This window comes from Globicephala melas, chromosome 1 (assembly GCF_963455315.2).
Source record: "Globicephala melas chromosome 1, mGloMel1.2, whole genome shotgun sequence".
NCBI lineage: Eukaryota > Metazoa > Chordata > Mammalia > Artiodactyla > Delphinidae > Globicephala > Globicephala melas.
In genome coordinates this window covers 35,071,335-35,089,750 of record NC_083314.1, presented here as the reverse complement: position 1 = coordinate 35,089,750, position 18,416 = coordinate 35,071,335, and the positions used below count along the sequence as shown (strand labels likewise).

Here is an 18,416-nt window from a genome sequence, read left to right as displayed (position 1 = left end):
ACAGTTTGCAAACTATTTGCGCCTCTGTTATTGTGCGTGACCCTGCAACCATTATTACTGCCACTTTACAGACAGGAAACTGGGGCCTTAGGGACATTGGTGATTTTCTAAGGGCAGATCATCTGGCTTCTGGCTGGCTCTCTTTCTACTAATTTACGTTAATCACCAGGGGTCACGGATCGTTGGGGAAGGACTTAACTTTTCTGGGCCTTGTTTTGCAGTCTGTAAAATATAGGTACTAAGTGCCCTGCCTAGTGCACAAGGGCGTTTATAGTTAAAGGGAGAACAGGTCTTAATAAATTAAAGGTGCTTCCAGGGACAAAGGCATTATTATCAACAGGAAGGGCTGTCACCTGTCTCTGACCCTGCCCCATCTAGAAATGTGGGGTGGCTTCTCTAACCCAGCTGACGTAGCTTACAGACAACATCCAAAACTAGGTGCTTCGGGGAAAAGCACACGTTTATTTCCTAGACAATGTTCACCTCCACGGAAGTAAGACTTAACGACCAGAGTTGCAAAGAGTCTGGGGGACTACCTCGCAGATGGGGAAGCTGAGGCTCAGAGAGGTAAAGCTAGGTGCCCAACGACACACAGCTCAGTGGCAGAACCAAGGCTGCGAGCAGTCTCCAGCTTCCTCAGGGCTCTCTCTGGAGCCTCCTTGGCAGAAGGGAGGTGAAGTTGAAGGGGGCGGGAGGCAGAGAGGCTGGGGCAGGCCAGGGGAGGGGCGTGTGTATGGAGGATGGGAGTGAAGAAAAGGTGGGCAGCAAGAGAAATCAACTTAAGCCCATCAGCAGGCAACATGCTCAGATTTGAGGTTGGTTCTCACAGAAGCTGCTGGGCCCGCCAGGGTCACCTGTCCCGGAGGTGCCACAGCTCAGCCGGAAGGCCCAGCTGAGGGAGGCTGCCGGAGTCTCCATGAGAAGCTGCTCGATTGTGATGCCAGGTGCATGGGGATGCGGCAGGGGACACGACAGCCTGGACTTGTTTGTATAACCTGGGGACGAGGGGACAACTTTTGGCTGATAAGGGCTGAGCCTCCTGACACTCTTTTCCTTCCTTTTAACAAGTTCCAAAACCTCGGCACATTGGGACTATCTTCTTAAAGCTGTGAAGCGCACTCCGTCCTGGGGCGGCGGTAGGGGTGAGTCTCCTCTTCTCCCCACGCTCTCGGGGAGTTTTGGAAAGAGACCCCCACTCTCCCCAGCTGCCCCCTTCCCTTACATCCCCAAAGATGAGCACCTGGACCACACTCCTTGTACAGGTTTTGCCATTAATGCCTGCAGGGGAGCATCCAGCAAATGTGGGGACATGAAGAGATTCCAGAAGCCTGCAACCTTCTGACTCAGTGGTCTGAAGTCCTGACCACCTTTCTGGGATGGCATTTAGAAGCCCTACTGCTCACCTCCCTCGTGCCTGCAGGTGAGGCCCACGCGACATCCTCTCCTTCACACTCCACCCTCTTCTGGGCATTCCCAGCTCTCCTCCGGAGGAGCTATGCTCTCACCTGGAGAGGGGATGGGTACAGCTCACTCTGGGCCACGCACCATAACCCCGCCCACGCCCACATGCATTCCTGGGCTCCCCCAGTAGGAGATCTCTGCCCGGCACGAGGACGGCCTCACCCCTGGTGGGGGTGAAGGGCACAGGTGGCGTGCAGACCGCATCTCCCCTGCCCGCAGTGCCCAGAAATGCCAGGGCTTTGATAAGGGAGCACCGAGGCCAGAGCCCACACAAAGAGGCATTGTCTGGGCTCTGCTCCTGGGACACACCTATCCAGCTCCTGGCCAAGCTCTGAGTGATGAAGAATTCTCCGGGGCTGCCAAGGAGTGGAAACTCGCCAGCTCTACCTCAAGTGAGAGCTGCCACTGGCTCCCAAAGGGGAGAGCGTCTTGAGAAAGGAAGAAGTCTTCCAGTCTCCTATTTCAACTCTGTGTGCTGCAGACACGGGCACTCTGTGTCCACCTGTGCATCTGAATCTCTCCATTTCTGTCTGTCTCTCTGTGCTCTGCCTCTCGCTGACACACATGCGTGCGTGTGCACACACACACACACAGCACCAAAACCACAGGAACATTTTTTTTTTTTTTACAGCCTCACGCTGAGCTGGACGGAGCGGGGGAACAGAAGACTCCAAGAGGAGTGGTTTGGGATTTTATAAAAAGCACATTTGAGCACCAATGAGCCTGTCCCATCAGACCGTGTAATCACAGACTGTAGCAAAACCACTGAAGCACGTCTTGATATTTCCTGGCCCCTGGAAATGCTAAGCCCAGGGCTTTTAGGCCAGCAGAGATGAGGTCACAGGCCCCATCCCTTCTCCACACACAGAAGCAAGGCCCCCCCAGCCACAACCAGTAGCCTGCAGGCCTCATGTGCTCTGAGTGGGGACATTCATGAGGTTGCCAAGGCAGGGTTGTCTCCACTGGAGCCCAGTGCTTAAACCCCCACAGGCCATCTTTGCCTCAAGATAGGAGGAATGATGGAGACACAAGCACAGAGGGGCCCTTCTCAAAGAGGGAACTGTATGCCAGGGTGCAGAGAGGGCTCCTGTGCGCTACCCTCAGACCCAGGCTGTATTGGTTTCCTCGCTGCTATAACAAAGCACCACCAACTAGGCGGCTTAAAACTGAAATTATTGGGACTTCCCTGGTGGCACAGTGGTTGAGAGTCCGCCTGCCGATGCAGGGGACGCGGTTTCGTGCCCCGGTCCGGGAGGATCCCACATGCCGCGGAGCAGCTGGGCCTGTGAGCCATGGCCGCTGACCCTGCGCGTCCGGAGCCTGTGCTCCGCAACGGGAGAGACCACAACAGTGAGAGGCCCGCGTACCGCAAAAAAAAAAAAAAAAACAACACCTGGAATCATTGTCTCTCAGTTCTGGAGGCCAGAAGTCTGAAATCAAGCTGTCAGCAGGCTCACGCTCCTTCTGGAGCCTGTAGGAGGATCGTTTCTTGCCTCTTCCCAGCTTCTGTGGTTTGCTGGCAGTCTTCGGTTGTCCTCCGCTTGCAGCTGCATCACTCCCATCTCTGCTTCAGTCTCTACATGGCCTTCTCCCTGTATGCCTGTGTCTTCACATGGTCATCCTCACATGACACCAGTCATATTGAATTAGGGGACCATCCTACTCTTAGTGCAACCTTTTCTTAACTAATTACATCTGCAACTACCTTGTTTCCAAGCAAGGTCACATTCTGATGTACTGGGGGTTAGAACGTTGACATATTATTTTTTTGCCAGGTGGGGGGATACAATTCAACCCATAACACAGACCCTGGGCCATATTGGGAACCCAGAGCCCTTAGTCTCGAACGGATGTGGGTTTCTCATGGACACCATCTCCAGAGGTCAGCAGCAGACTGGCAGAGGAAGGAGGCCAGGAAGTGCTGAGCTGAGGCCAGGACCACCTCCCTACTTCTACTAGCCCTGCTCCTGGCCTTCTTGGTCCCTGAAGGTCACCACCAAAGGCACCATCTCGAACAAGGGGGTCAGGACCAGAGGCCATGGCAACCTATGTCCAAAGATATAGTCTTTCTTCTACTTCAGCCCAGAGGAGGTGAATTCAGCAGATGGAACTGTGCTAGGAGATTGCTTTCCAAAATGCAAAAGCTACAAACCTCCCCTTAGTCCCCAGGGCTGCCCTAGTTAGTTCCTGCCTGACCCCAGTTGCCAAATGCGCACACACACACACACACACACACACACACAGGCACACAAAGAGGCTAATTTTTCTGAACCAGAGGCATTCTGTTGATAAGGAACCCTTAAGGCCCTTTCACCCCAGGGTTGTATGCAAGATCCCAAGATAGTGTGGCCTCTCCACTTCACTCTCCCCCTCCTCCAGCTGAAGCCAGGATGTGGGGTGAGGATGGGGCAGGTTCCCAGGATTCAGAGCCTGGGTTACAATGAGCTCATAGGCCTCCCTTGCGGTCATTCCCAGGTCAGTGAAGAGCAGCTTCTCACCCTGCATGGCCAAAGCCACTACTGAGGCCCAAGGGGAAGCATGACAGCCTCTGAATCCAGGAGCCCTGTGTCCATGCTCTGGGTACCCCAGGCCTTCTTGGACAAGGTCAACCTCAGAACAAACTTACCACTTCCCCCGTTCCCCCTCGGGACCTGGCCTGTGCTACAGGAAAATGGAAAGAGGATGGACTTGGGAGGAAGGCCTGGCCTCCACTCACTGCTCAACCAGCTTTGTGACCTTGGGTAAGTTATTGAACTCCTCGGATCATTAATTTACTCGACTATATAGTGGGAATAATAGCCTGTTCATAGGGCTGCCATGAGGATTAAATGGGGTCCATGATGTAAAGCACTGCACAGGAGGCCTGGGACACAGAGGCCCCCAGTTAATGTTCCATCCCACCTCTCCCAACACTACTCTGACGTGTGGATTCCTTCCCGCCCCACCGAGCTCCTGGTGGGTCACCTGTAGTCTCACCAGCTCCCCCTAGCCAGCCATTTCTAAACCAAGCACACAAATAGATTTTAGTTTTAAAATAATTTTGTTCTTAGGCACTACAGAAAAATCTGAAAAAACACATAATGGAAAAGAATATGAAAAAGAATGTGTATATATATATATATATATGTATAACTGAATCACTTTGCTGTACAGCAGAAATTAACACAATACTGTAAATCAACTATACTTCAATAAAAAAAATTCTTTAAAAATTAAAAAACAGAGACTTCCCTGGTGGTCCAGTGGTTAAGACTCCACGTTCCCAATGCAGGGGACCCAGGTTCGATCCCTGGTAAGGGAACTAGATCCCACATGCCACAACTAAAGATCCCACATGCCACAACTAAAGATCCCACATGCCACAATGAAGATCCTGCATGCCACAACTAAAGATCCCGCATGCCACAATGAAGATCCTGCATGCCACAACTAAAGATCCCGCATGCCACAATGAAGATCCTGCATGCCACAACTAAAGATCCCGCATGCCACAATGAAGATCCTGCATGCCACAACTAAAGATCCCGCATGCCACAATGAAGATCCTGCATGCCACAACTAAAGACCCACATGCCACAATGAAGATCCTGCATGCCACAACTGAAGATCCCACATGCCACAATGAAGATCCTGCCGCAACTAAGACTCGGAGCAGCCAAATTAATTAATTAATTAATTAAAATAAATTAAAAAACAAACAAACAAAAACCACTATCACCACCACCACACACACAAAAAAGTGCATTGGAAAATTACAATGTTACAAAAGTTTTTAAAAAGCAGGAGTTAAGGTCATTCCGAGCAAGTCAGTGGGGACAGTCCTCAGTCTTGGGGTCCCTGCCTTGGCTCCCTTCTCAGATATTTCTTCAAGAGTCCCCCATTCTTGTGCTGGGGGTCCCTCCACTCAAGAACAACCATGTCCACTCAGAGACCACCTAGAATGCTCTCTGTGCCTGTCTGTCCCAGGCCGGCCCGGCCCTGCTTCACCACCTGCAGCCCCACTGCACCCTGCAACGACACGCCCTGCTCCCCCAGCCAGAAGCACCTCTCTTCACATGGCTCCAAGATTTCCCCTCGGACCTCAGGCCCTCTAGTGTCCTCTTCGACCACACGCCCCTCTAAGCCTCCAGGGCTGCAGCTCCTGAAGTCCACCCTTTCCCAGCCCTTTGCTCTGGGCCCTGCTCAGTGTTCAAGAGGACCAGCCACTATTAAGCATTTGGAAGGGGGTTAGTATGAATTGGTTGAGTGAATAGAGGCAGGAATGAATGGTCTTCTGCCTTTGCTGAAGTGGAGAGACCAGAGTGTGAGTGCTGACCTACCCCTAGGCTAGTGTCCTAACTCCTGCGTGCCTCAGCTTCCTCTCTAAATGGAGCCGATGGCAGTACCTGCCTCACAGCGTTGCTAAGAGCATTAGACGAGGTAATTACGTAAATCATAACACAACACCTGATGCAAACTAAGAGATCAATAAATACTAGCTATTCATATTAACTGGCTAAAATCCTAGTCAATCTCACCAGTAGCCACAGCATCTGGCATCCTCATCCCGGAAGCCCGTCTGTGCACATCCCATCACTGCCCATTGACCTTCCTCCAGACCTCCACTGAGTCCTGATAAAAAAGGCTCTGATGAACCTGAGACCCCCATTGAGCCCCTCTCCCCAGCCTGAGCAAGGGAGGCCCCTGGTGTCGGCTCCCTGCAGAGGTGAGGTGCCAGGTGTGCATGGAGCCCGGTGAGGGGCAACTCTCCCCCACCTCGGAGAGGCACCTTTGCCCACCTGGGATGTCTCTCCTCCCTGCCTTCCTACCCACCCCCTCCAATATTTGAACTTCTAAAATCTTGCTCTAGTTTCAGAAAAGAAAATTGTTAACCAAAATTGATAACTTCCAGTATTAAAGAGGATGTGGGTAAATGAGAAGGTTCTTGCCTTATTGGTGATACCAATTTCCTGCAGGAATTTATCCTCAGTGTGTATTTATATCTAAATACGTCTCCACTAAAAGGTTCATCACACAGTTATTTATGGCAACAAAATACTAGAAATACTGCACATCCATCTACAGGGGGCCAGCTACAATTATGGTATATTTAGCCATTATATAAGATGATGTAGATTGGTCAACTTGGAAAGATGTCCACAAGCATATTACTGAAAGAGAAAAAGGCTGTGTTTCGTGATCCTAATTATATAAAAACATACACATACTTACATATATATTATGCATAGAGAGAAATTTGGAAGGTAGGTGATATGCTTGCTCTGAGTAATGGGATTTCAAGTGTTTTTCCTCTCTTTATAGTCTAAATTTTTATAATAAATATATATTGTTTTTTTAAAATTTATTTTTGGTTGCACTGGATCTTCATTGCTGCACGCGGACTTTCTCTAGTTGCGGCGAGCGGGGCTACTCTTCACTGCAGTGCGCGGGCTTCTCATTGCAGTGGCTTCTCTAGTTGCGGAGCACGGGCTCTAGGCACGCGTGCTTCAGTAGTCGTGGCTCATGGGCTCTAGAGCGCAGGCTCAGTAGTTGTGGCGCACGGGCTTAGTTGCTCCGCGGCATGTGGGATCTTCCCGGACCAGGGCTCGAATCCGTGTCCCCTGCATTGGCAGGTGGATTCTTACCACTGTGCCACCAGGGGAGTCCTAATAAATATTTATTCTTTATAATTTTATAATGAATATATATTCTTTACTAATATATATTTTATAATGAATATATATTCTTTTATAATGAATATATATTCTTTACTAAAGGTACAAAGAAAAATCATGAACCCACATTGTGGTGACAGCGGCTCCATTATTCACTACCTACAATGTGTTAGACAGCTTATATACATGACTTCACGCTATCAGTACTATGCCTGTATGACATGTTTCTACCCCTATTTTTTAAAAAGCAGACTTTATTTTTTAGAGCAAAACTGAGCAGAAGTATAGAGAGAGTTCCTGTATACCCTCTGCCCCCCCCACCACGTGCACAGCCTCCCCCTGTACCAACATTTCCCATCAGAGTGGCACATTCTTCTGATGAGCCTACACTGACCTGTCGCTATCGCCTGAAGTCCATCATTTACATTAGGGTTCACTCCTGGTGTTGTGCATTCTATGGGTTTGGAAAAATAAATAATGACATGTATCCACCATTCAGTATCACACAGCATAGTTTCACTGCCCTAAGTATCTCTGTGCTCTGTCTATTCATCCCTCTCACCCCACTAAACCCTTGGTAACCAGTGATTTTTTTACTCTCTCCATAGTTTTGTCTTTTCCAGAATGTCACATAGTTGGAATCATACACTACGTAGCCTTTTCAGATTGGCTTCTTTCACTTAGGAATATGCATTTAAGGTAACTCCATATCTCTTCATGACTTGAGAGCTCACTTCTTTTCAGTTCTGAATATTACTCCAGTGTCTGGATGGACCACAGTTTATTCATGCATTCACCTATGAAGAACATCTTGGTTGCTTCCAAGAGTTGGCGATTATGGATAAAGCTGCCGTAAACATCTGCGTGCAGGTTTTCACGTGGATGTAAGTTTCCAGTTCCATTCTTCTACTCCTATTTTAGAGATGAGGAAACTAAGGCTTGGAAAGGTTAAGAGACTTGTTGAGAGCCACACGGCGGGTGAGTGGCAGAATTGCAAAGGGAAATGCATCACACCTGGCTGCTTCTCGATAGCCCTGTTTTCTGGGAAACCATCCCCTCCGTTTGGTCCTGGTCCTCCCTACCATGCACCATTTGAGGCCAGGGATGGGCTTTATTAGGGATGGGGGTTAGGGGGGCCCAAGGCCAGAAGAGAGCATGGGTCAGAGGGATTTGGGCAAGGAGTGCTTTCTCCTCTGCCCTAGCAGGTAACAGCAAGAACGTCCCTCCCCAAGGCCTCTGCCTCATTCTGAGAAGTGCCAGTTCACAGCTTGAGTCCCAGCTCCGCCAAGCCACTCAGCCTGGGAGAACCCACCCGGACTGTCTGCCTGCTCTGGACTGGTCCTCCATCCACGGCCCCTTCGTCTCTGGGAGACTATGAACTATTCAGGCAGCAGTCGGAGGTTCTTGCACTGAGCTCCTCAGAGCACCAGAAAGGCCAGCTCTTCAGTCAAGGTCAAGCGCCACAAGTAGTGGGCGCTCGGCTTTCCCCACGCAGAGGCCCAGCCTCTGCAACTCTGCACCCCGTGACACCCAAACAGAGCCAACTGCCCCATCGCGTGGAGAGATGAGGATGGTGGGAGAGCCCAGAATGCACAGAGGCTCCGAGCACCAAAACGCACCCACTTGGCGTCTGTAAGTCAGGCATCCTCAGACAGGCCGTGCAGCCCCTGAAGCACACTGTTTAATGCGCATGATAGAGGTCTTTTAGAAAGGGTGCAAGTGGCAAAACACTAAATCAGGAGCTTCGGAGGACACAGAATCTGGCCTCCAGAGCCACACAGATCAGGGTTTGAATGCAAGCCCTGTTTCTAATTGGGTATGAGATGCCTGGACAATTTACTTAACCTTAGTAAAATATGGAATCTATTTTCAGCCTCGATGTCCTCATCTGCAAAATGGAAGTAATGATATCTTCCTTGCCAGCAGATGCGTTGCCAAAATTAGAGAGCGTGTATGTGAAGCACCCAACAGTGCCTGCACAGAGTAGATGTTCACCAGATGGTAGCTGTCACTTTCAACCCTGGGACCCCTGAGTCTGGGTAGCTGGATTCCTGTTGACTTAGCATGTGATGCTAGTCCTCAAATCTCTCTGTTTGGGGTCCTCTTCCAATGTATTAACTAAGAAGAATCATGAACTTTCTTGCTCACCTAAGTTCCTCCTACCTGCCCCTACCTGCCTCCAGCCCTGCCTTTGATGGCCCAGGGGAGTGAGGCAGAGACACAAGAGGATGAGTCATGCTGGAGAGAGGGAAGGTAGAGAGACGGATTTGTCAAGCTTGGAGGGCTGTGGCCATTGCCAAAATCAACACAATCTATACATTTTTCATACTCCTGGTTAAACGTCTAGTGAGGCAGCAAGAGAATGGAAACTCCCCACTCCTGGGGTCAGACATCCAGCTCAGGACATCTGCATCTTTATGTTTCCAGGAAGGAGCCTGAACCCCAGCTCTAGGGAGACCATATAATGTAGTTCATTGTTTCAGAGGACAGGCCAACCCTGAGGGTACCCAGCACCTCGAACCCCAGCCTGGAGGGCCTGGAGACACACAACTGCCCCTGCGCACACTTCACACACACACACATACACACACACCCTACAGACTGTGACAGAATGCAGGCCAGGAAGCCAACAGGAAGGGTCAATGTTATGGTAGAGGAGTGGCCTGGAAGCCAGGCCCATGTCCCGGGTCAGAGAAGCCAGCCTTCCTGTGGACGGCTGGACTCACCGGGGTGCCGTCTTTGTGCAAAGAGCCGCAAGGGAATGCTGCTGAACGCGCTCAAGTCACAAAATGAGGCACACGGGCTGGCCTGCAGAGGCACGATCCTGCCTCACGGGGGTGGGTGGGTGGGTGTGGGTGGGTGTGCCTCTCGGGCTGGCGGGCCCATTACTCATCTGTCTCCAACACAACCACACAACCCTAGGCTGAAAGCACCAACAAAGGGAAGCCACTGCGGTCAGGCCGGCCCAAGAGTATTGGGCGGGGGAGAAAATAGGGATAGGCGAGTCTGCAGGCCCTCAGTGCAAGGGGCCGGGGGAGGGAGGGAGGGCAGGACAGTTCCTGGCAAGTTCAGATGGATGATGCAGGGAGCAAAGGAAGTGTCAGGCGTGCCTGCCTTGCGACCAGCGAGGCAGGGGACAGGGCCTGACCCCAGGGCACCTTCCCATGTGGTCTGTTTCATGCCACTTCACTCTTTGGGGGCGCTACACCCTGAACCATGCCCCCCACCCTGCCTTGTGTGGATGTGTATATATGTTTAAAACTATAAACAAAATTAATAGGGTTGGGCTTCCCTGGTGGCGCAGTGGTTGAGAGTCCGCCTGCCGATGCAGGGGACACAGGTTCGTGCCGCGGTCCGGGAAGATCCCACATGCCGCGGAGCGGCTGGGCCCGTGAGCCATGGCCGCTGAGCCTGCGCATACGGAGCCTGTGCTCCGCAACAGGAGAAGACACAACAGTGAGAGGCCCGCGTGCCGCAAAAAAAAAAAAAAAAAAAAATTAATAGGGTTGAATCTACTTTTAACAATTCATGCTTCCACTTTAGATAGTATTAACTAACTCCCTGCCAGGACTATGCTAGAACTCTCCCTCCTGTCAACGCTGCCCACACGCCGATTTTCACTCTATTACATTATTTACATTTCCAATGTTTATGATATTTACATTCTGTTGTAACTATAAATTGCATGGTTGTCTAAAATTAACTCTACTTTTAAATTAATTCCATTTTTTTACAACAGCAAACCTATTTTTAATTTTAATTATTCTTTTAGTTGACTGAAATTTTTGGGATTATATTTTATATGCTTTATGTCTGCCAATGATGCTTCAAGCACCTTAAAGAGACGTGCCCCATTTTATTGTCATTTTAATACTGTGGTGCTGGGGCCTTATGCATGAAAATGATCAGGAGATGTGGATGGAGAAAATAGAGATAGGCGAGTCTGCAGGCCCTCAGTGCAATATTACAGAGCATCTCTGAAAAGCTCCCCTTGGCCGATAGTGGTAGCAGGCAACAGATTTTGGAAAAATGTACAAGTAAATGACATGAGGTGGGGTCCAGGGTGGGAAAGCCCAATGAACCTCATTCCTCACATGCAAGTGTCTGTAGGAGACCTGTCATCTGGACCCTCTGACACCACATCCAAAAAGGTCCAAGTTGTATTTAGGGTGTGGCCATGAAGATAGAAGTGCAAAGACATGGCACAATATTTGAACAGGGACAATTAAAGTATGTGCACCCACCAGGACACACATACTCAGAGACAGAGAGTTAAACCTTTTTATGCCAATTATGTCTCCTATCTTTCCACATCTGCCTAATTACTAGTCAGTTTTTCATGTGTGCAAGCATGCATCCACTCAACATGTATTTATTGGGGGCCTACCAGAGGTCAAGTACTGTTCCAAAGGACAGCCAGTTATACCCAAAGACTTGTGTAAATGGAACAAGTGGATGAAAGGAATATATATATATATATATATATATACACACACACACACACACACACACATATACATATATGTATATATATATTCAAAGTTATATATTTTAATACAGATATTAAAATCCTGTTTTGATTGTCACCACAGGAAAAGATAAATCCTATTGCCAGAGTACCTTAAGAAAAAATATTTTAAAACACTGTAGACAGCCATAAAAATGAACGAAATAATGCCATTTACAGCAACATGGATGGACCTAGAGATTGTCATACTGAGTGAAGTTAGTCAGACAGAGAAAGACAGATATCATATGATATCGCTTATAGGTGAAATCTAAAAAATATCATACAAATGAACTTATTTACAAAACAGAAATAGAGTCACAGATGCAGAAAACAAACTTATGGTTACCAGGGGGGAAAGCGGAGAGGGGGGGTGGCAGGGAAGAGGGATAAATTGGGAGAGTGGGACTGACATATACACACTACTATGTATAAAATAGATAACTAATAAGAACCTACTGTATAGCACAGGGAACTCTTCTCAATACTCTGTAATGACCTATATGGGAAAAGAATCTAAAAAAGAGTGGATGTATGTATATCTATAACTGATTCACTTTACTGTACAGCAGAAACTAACACAACATTGTAAATCAACTATACTCCAATTAAAAATTAAAAAAATAAAATAAAACACTGTAGACAGTTGGGTTTAAGGGAATTTTACAAACAGCAACAAGCCCATGAAAACTAAGGCCAGTGCGGAGCTGCCAGATGCCCTCTTGGCTCAGGTCACCTCAGAAGGGGCATCCGCTTCCTCTAAGCATGTGTCACTCCGCTCTGGGTGTAGGAGAGACAAAGCAGGTGGGGTCCCCCTCTCCAGGGCTCAGAGCCCCCTGCACCCATCCCTGGGGCCCCTGAGGAGACACACGGAGGAATCTGGGCAGCTGGCAGAGAAAGGACGTGGGCCTAGTAGTGAGGGGCAGAGGTGGAATGAGGAACGTGAAGGCTTTTTTTGGTTTTTAGCTTTTGTTTTTAAAGCAAACACCATCTTAGAGAGGGGGCAAAGGGTTGCCTAGCCTCTTGCTAAGCTTGAGTATATTTTTGGTAGTGTTCCACAGACCCCAAAGATAAGGACAGCCAAATAGTTTTGCAAGAAGTCCTGCCTAGGCATCTGCAGACCACAGGGCAGGAGATGAAGCTTCGACAGGTGTGCAGATGTGAATGCACACACAGGTGCGTGCGCGCAGGTACGCCCGATCCGAGTGCCAGGAGGTCACAAGAGGCCAGGAGCAGAGAGGTTCAGTCCTTTATGGGACAGCCAGGCTGCTGCATCCAACTGGTTTTTCCACACCTGCTCTGATGTCATTTGATTTCAGAGTGCCAATCATCAATTGACCATCAACCAACCGGGTGAAAGGAGACTTTTGCAGGAGGAGAAAAGTAAATAGATTACGTCTGAGGCCTTCCCTGCAGAAGACATACAAAGGCTTCTTTACAGCTGTATCCCTGTAGCCAGGACCACCAGAGACTTCTGGAGAGAGCCAGGTCTGTGTCCCAATGACCCCCGAGCAGCCTTTTAAAATGACATACGACTTGCTCCTTGGCAGCAGGCTTGCTTAGCTCCTAATGACGCCCGGTGGACTAATCCAACCCCTGCCTGTTAATTAAGTGACATAGTAAACTCAATGATAGGAATTTTTCCAGAGAATGTGTTTAAGAGTTTTGTGCTCCTTCTCTATTTCTGCCTGGGCAAACCTTCAAACCCTATCTCTTTCATTGAGACGTGGGAGGTCCACCTTGGCCCAGGTAAGACGGAAGAGCAGACAGCGTGCTGGGGGCTTACACGGATGACCCAGTTTGAGCCATCGTTAAAAGTCTTTCTGGGGGGCTTCCCTGGTGGTGCAGTGGTTGAGAGTCCGCCTGCCGATGCAGGGGACACAGGTTCGTGCCCCGGTCCGGGAAGATCCCACATGCCGCGGAGCGGCTGGGCCCATGAGCCATGGCCGCTGAGCCTGCGCGTCTGGAGCCTGTGCTCCGCAACGGGAGAGGCCACAACAGTGAAAGGCCCGTGTACCGCAAAAAAAAAAAAAAAAAGTCTTTCTGGGAGCAGTTGCCGACGAGGGGCCTGCTCTGTGACCAGCATCATGTCGAATGGTTTCCGTCAATGTCACGTTCAACACACATGACACCTGCTTGGGAGGGGGATTCTTTGCTCCATTTTACAATGGGAAGAACTAAGGCTCAGAGAGGTTAATCTGTACAAGGAAGGTCCTACCACCTGGCATCCACAGTCCAGGCTCAAGTTGCTCTGGCTCATTTGCAGCAACATGGATGGGCCTAGAGATTACCATACTAAGTGAAGTAAGTCAGAAAGATAAATACCATATGATATCACTTATATGTGGAATCTAAAATACGACACAAATGAATATATCTATGAAACAAAAATAGACTCACAAATATAGAGAACAGACTTGTGGTTGCCAAGGGGGACGGAAGGTGAGGGAGGGAAGGATTGGGGGTTTGGGGTTAGCAGATGCAAACTAGTACATATGGAATAGATAAACAACAAGGTCCTACTGTATAGCACAGGGAACTATATTCAATATCCTGTGATAAACCATAATGGAGAAGAATATGAAAAAGAATATATATATATATACACACACACACACACACACACACACATAACTGAGTCGCTTTGCTGTACAGCAGAAATTAAACACAACATTGTAAATCAACTATACTTCAATAAAATGTTTTAAAAAATTTGACCAGGCTCCAAGCCCATTCTCTTAAATGCTACATTACAGGTCACTCACAGAGCTCCTGCAGAGTCCACAGTCCACAGTCTACCACTCCCATCATCTTTGAGCATCCTGTCTCACCCCTCCTCTTCCAATCAGTTCAACCCAAATGCTAACACAAGTTAAACGAGCAGTGGCTGCAGTGCAGTATTTACCCAGACCTTAATGCTGCCACTCCAGGCCTGATTGATTTCATTAAATCTGTAACTCCTTGAGCTGAAGAGCAAAGGAGCAAGGAAATGCTCTGTTGAATAATTCTTAAGGAGGGAGGATGGACACGAAGACACGAGTGCACATTAAATCGAGGAACTCAGTCTCCAGCTGTCCTCTGCGTGAGGGTCACAGTATGTATCAGGCTATTGATGAGGATAAATTATTCAGGCTGGCTAAACAGTATTTGTCTCCAAATGGGGATTAGATCTAGTGGAAGTGAGATTCCCACCTTTCAAGACGTAAAACTGTAATCAAGAAAATTACATTTTCCACAGTTAAGATCACATTGCCTTTCAAATGCTGCTTTCACAAACTTAACCCAGAGATGACTTTTTAGTTTAGTTCCATACCTAAGACTCAGTGCTGGGACCCACCCAAATGCCCACCTGTCCCCGAATGTGTGTGAGAACAGTATGGAGACAAATGGGGCCGGGAACCCAAGGAAAGCTGATGTGCTCCAAAGATACAGCCATCGAAGAGAAGCAGCTAGAGGCCAGTAAGATGAGTAGAACCCGGCAGTGAGGGGTTCCAGTTCTGACTGTGCAGCTCTAAGCCTTAGCCAGGGGCCTGACTTCTTTGGGCCGCCATCTCGTTTGTGAAACAGAATCACCCCTTTCCCACCCCTAACATACAGAGATCTGGAGGGAATAAATGATATTTAAAACAAATAAAAAACCCAAACAAACACAAATCCCTTGTATCTTTAGCAGACGAGCACTGCAGAAATATAAGATGCTGTAGCTAGTCTGATCCATCAGGAAGAATGCTAGGCTGGAAGGCAGGTGCCCGAGACCCTGGTCCTGTAGCTGCCACCAACTTTTGTTGGCCTCAGCCTCCTTCGTTTGAAAAAAGGAGTAAGTGACCTCAGATTCTATGAAAATTGAATTGCTACAGTCTCTCCTCCCCATCTTTCACTCAGCCCACACTGTCCCGTTATCCTTCCCCAGCAAGGGCTGTTCTCACCCTAATTAGTGCTCCGGGAAGGAAGCTGCAGCCCAGTCACTGCCTGAGGCTGGAGCTCCTGTCCAGCTGTGTTCCGCCTGCAGCCTCTGTAGCCCCACACAGTCTGCTTGTGTGCCCCCCATAGGCACCTCCACTAACCGTGCAGGTGAGATGCCTTTGCCTAGGAAACGTCACTGCTCCGGGGTCCTCGGAAGGCTGGCTCAGCAGCTTTGCAAGGTGTGATGCCCCTGGGAGCTACAGGATGGGCAGAATGGAAAAGAGTGGCCCCCCAAGATGCCCATCTCTATTCTGCCTGCTCAGGGACCAGATTAGGAGGACTGATTGGCCCTAATTCTCAGTCAGGGAAAGGCTGTTAAAGCCCACAGCCAACACAGCTTCTGAAGTTCCACCTAAACCTGGCAGGGTGGCAGCACCTGAGCTTTGCGCCTGGGGAGTCAGGAGCGCCAAGGAGTGGTGCCGAGCTCAGCATTAAATACCAGGTTGCCAGCGGGCTCCCGCACTGCCTTGTCCATGGGAGAGGCCACTAGGTATCCAACCCCCCTCTGAGCACCCCCATCTGGAATGACTTAGACCTACCTCGAGGAAGCCGGGCCTTGGGGTGGAACCTCTGGAGGGCCTGGAGCTTTACTGATCCCAAATGACTCTTAGGGAGCCTGCGGAAGAGGTGCTGGAGCCGTGAGGTGACCGTTCCGAAGCAGGTGGAGACCGCCTCCTCAGCCCGGCCCTCAGTCATCCCGCTGGGCTACGGGATATCAATAGCTTCTCTCCAGGTCTGGCATCAGGGACAGAGTGACGAAGGGGGGAATCACCGGCCCCGGGAGGACTCCGGGCCTCGTGTGAGCCAGGCTTTGCTCAAATCAGCCCAGCCTCCCTGTTCCTCCGAAGTAAGTCACAGGCACTGGGGACCCCGGGCCGGCACCAGCCAGCCTGCCCGATGCCTTCTCTTCCCAGCTGAGGTCCTATCCCCTCCACCTCCCCCCAGCGGAAAACTTTCTATTCCTGGGGCTTTTAGCTTGATAAGATAAACATGCCCCCACCAAACAGGCTGCAGAAAGAGGCTGCCCTGGGCCTCACTTCTCAGGAGCGCCTGTGAGTCTGAAAATCAATGTCTCCAAAGTTTCAACAGACGACAGAAGTGATCCGTTACCTCACGCTGGTGCCTGGCCCAGGAACTCGTTAATGGATTTCTTTGGGGATGTCGGATTAATAACGCTTTACCAGCTGTACAGGCTCCCAAGGGACAAGCGCACTAATTCACATCCTCCTACGCTAAGCCCAGGACGGGGGAAGGGCTTTCAGCTGCCCAGGCCCATAGGAAGCGGTGCTGCCTTAAGAGGGTCAGACCACTTATCTGAGAGCAGATACCTGCGCAGAGAAGAGGCGACAGGAGTAGGAATAAGAAAGAGAAGAGAAGAAAAGAATAGAGTCTCTCATGAAGAGGGCAGAAAGGCTGTTCTCTTGCCCTAACATGGGGCTCACAGGGTGTCCCCTAAACAGTGACTCCCAGAAGCAACCAAGTCCTGGTGGGGAAGTTCCCAGAGGCCCTGTCACCCAGGCCAAGACGGGCGATTGGCACTGGACAGGCAGCAGAGCCTTCCAGGAAAACCACTGAAGAGGGTAGCCTGCTCCCACGCTGCCCAGAGACTCCAAAAGTCACCCGCCAACCGCCAGCGGGGGCCAGCTTCAGATGAAGCAGGGGCGCCGTCCCTTAGAGGAAAGGTACCACAGAGGGCCCATGAAGCTGCATTTACACCTCTGGGGGCTGGTCACCTAGCGCTGGGGCCAGAAGGTGAACACTCATGAGTTCAGACGTGAGCCCTGTTGGCCCTCGTGCGGCTGCCAACCTGCTTCCACCATTTTGTGCTGTGGTTCTTCCCCAGGCCACAGAGAATGTTGAATGGCATCACATCCCAGAGGCCAGGCCCTCAGGCCACTGAGAGAAGAAAATGGTAGAACCGACCCAAGCTGCACCTGACCTTCCCAATAGGCTCCCCTATCACCTGCCCCCTCACAGGATCTGTGGCTGGGAGGCCCCAGCTAGATCACCCCTCCCTGCTGAGGCCCTCAGTCCTTGGTACAGTAATAAAGCACACTGTTTACAAGTCATCTATTTAATAGAGAGATGCCCCCAAAGGCCCCCTTCCTCGGGCTGGGACACTGGGTCTTTCTCCCTAATGCTTCCTTGGGGGGGACTGGGCTGCCAGTGGTCTGTTTTGTGATCGTCTAGCTTACCCAGGAGCTCTGCCTAGACAAGGCTCGTGAGTCCAGGTCCCGAGATGACACCGGGGCTGCCACGTGAAGCTGGGAGCCCAGATTCCTGGCCCCACTGGGACATGAGATCTTCACGAGGGCCCAGGTACTCCCACCTGCTTGAGCACAGGCAAGGGTGGCATTCCCACTCCCATGCTCAGAGAGGAGGACACGCACATGCTGGGAAACTTTAAATCATGAGTCATGTGTCATGGGGGAAAATCCCTTCTGAATGCCCCACTTGGGCTGGAGGATATACTGATCTCACTTCTCCTTTTCCTCATCACAGAGATGATTTTGTGGACAGGTTAAGCCATTGGGGAAGCCAGCAGGAAAGAACTGGCTGAGAATCCAGATGGGGCTTTGGGAGGTTCTAGAATCTTCACTCCTGACCTTTAGAAAACCTGGATAGATTTTCTGCTGTACGGATATTTCAGGAGGAACACAGTGACCTCCTGCTGCCCCAACATCTAAGCACTGACCCTCTGACCTCCAGCCAGGGCGAACCTAACTTGAAGAAACAGGCTTCACCATCTTAAGTGCTGGGGTTACAACATATTCTCACCTTGAAACCCTATTCATATAAAGGTCCTTCCAGATTGCTTTTTAAAACACTCA

At 49.9% G+C, this 18,416-nt stretch overlaps 1 protein-coding gene across 1 annotated transcript in view; it reads right to left on the bottom strand.

The window, feature by feature from the left end:
* The window catches only part of RASSF5 (Ras association domain family member 5), a 71,095-nt gene that overhangs the window by 43,864 nt on the left and 8,815 nt on the right, over nucleotides 1–18,416 (bottom strand). The gene's annotated exons all lie outside the window — the stretch shown is intronic.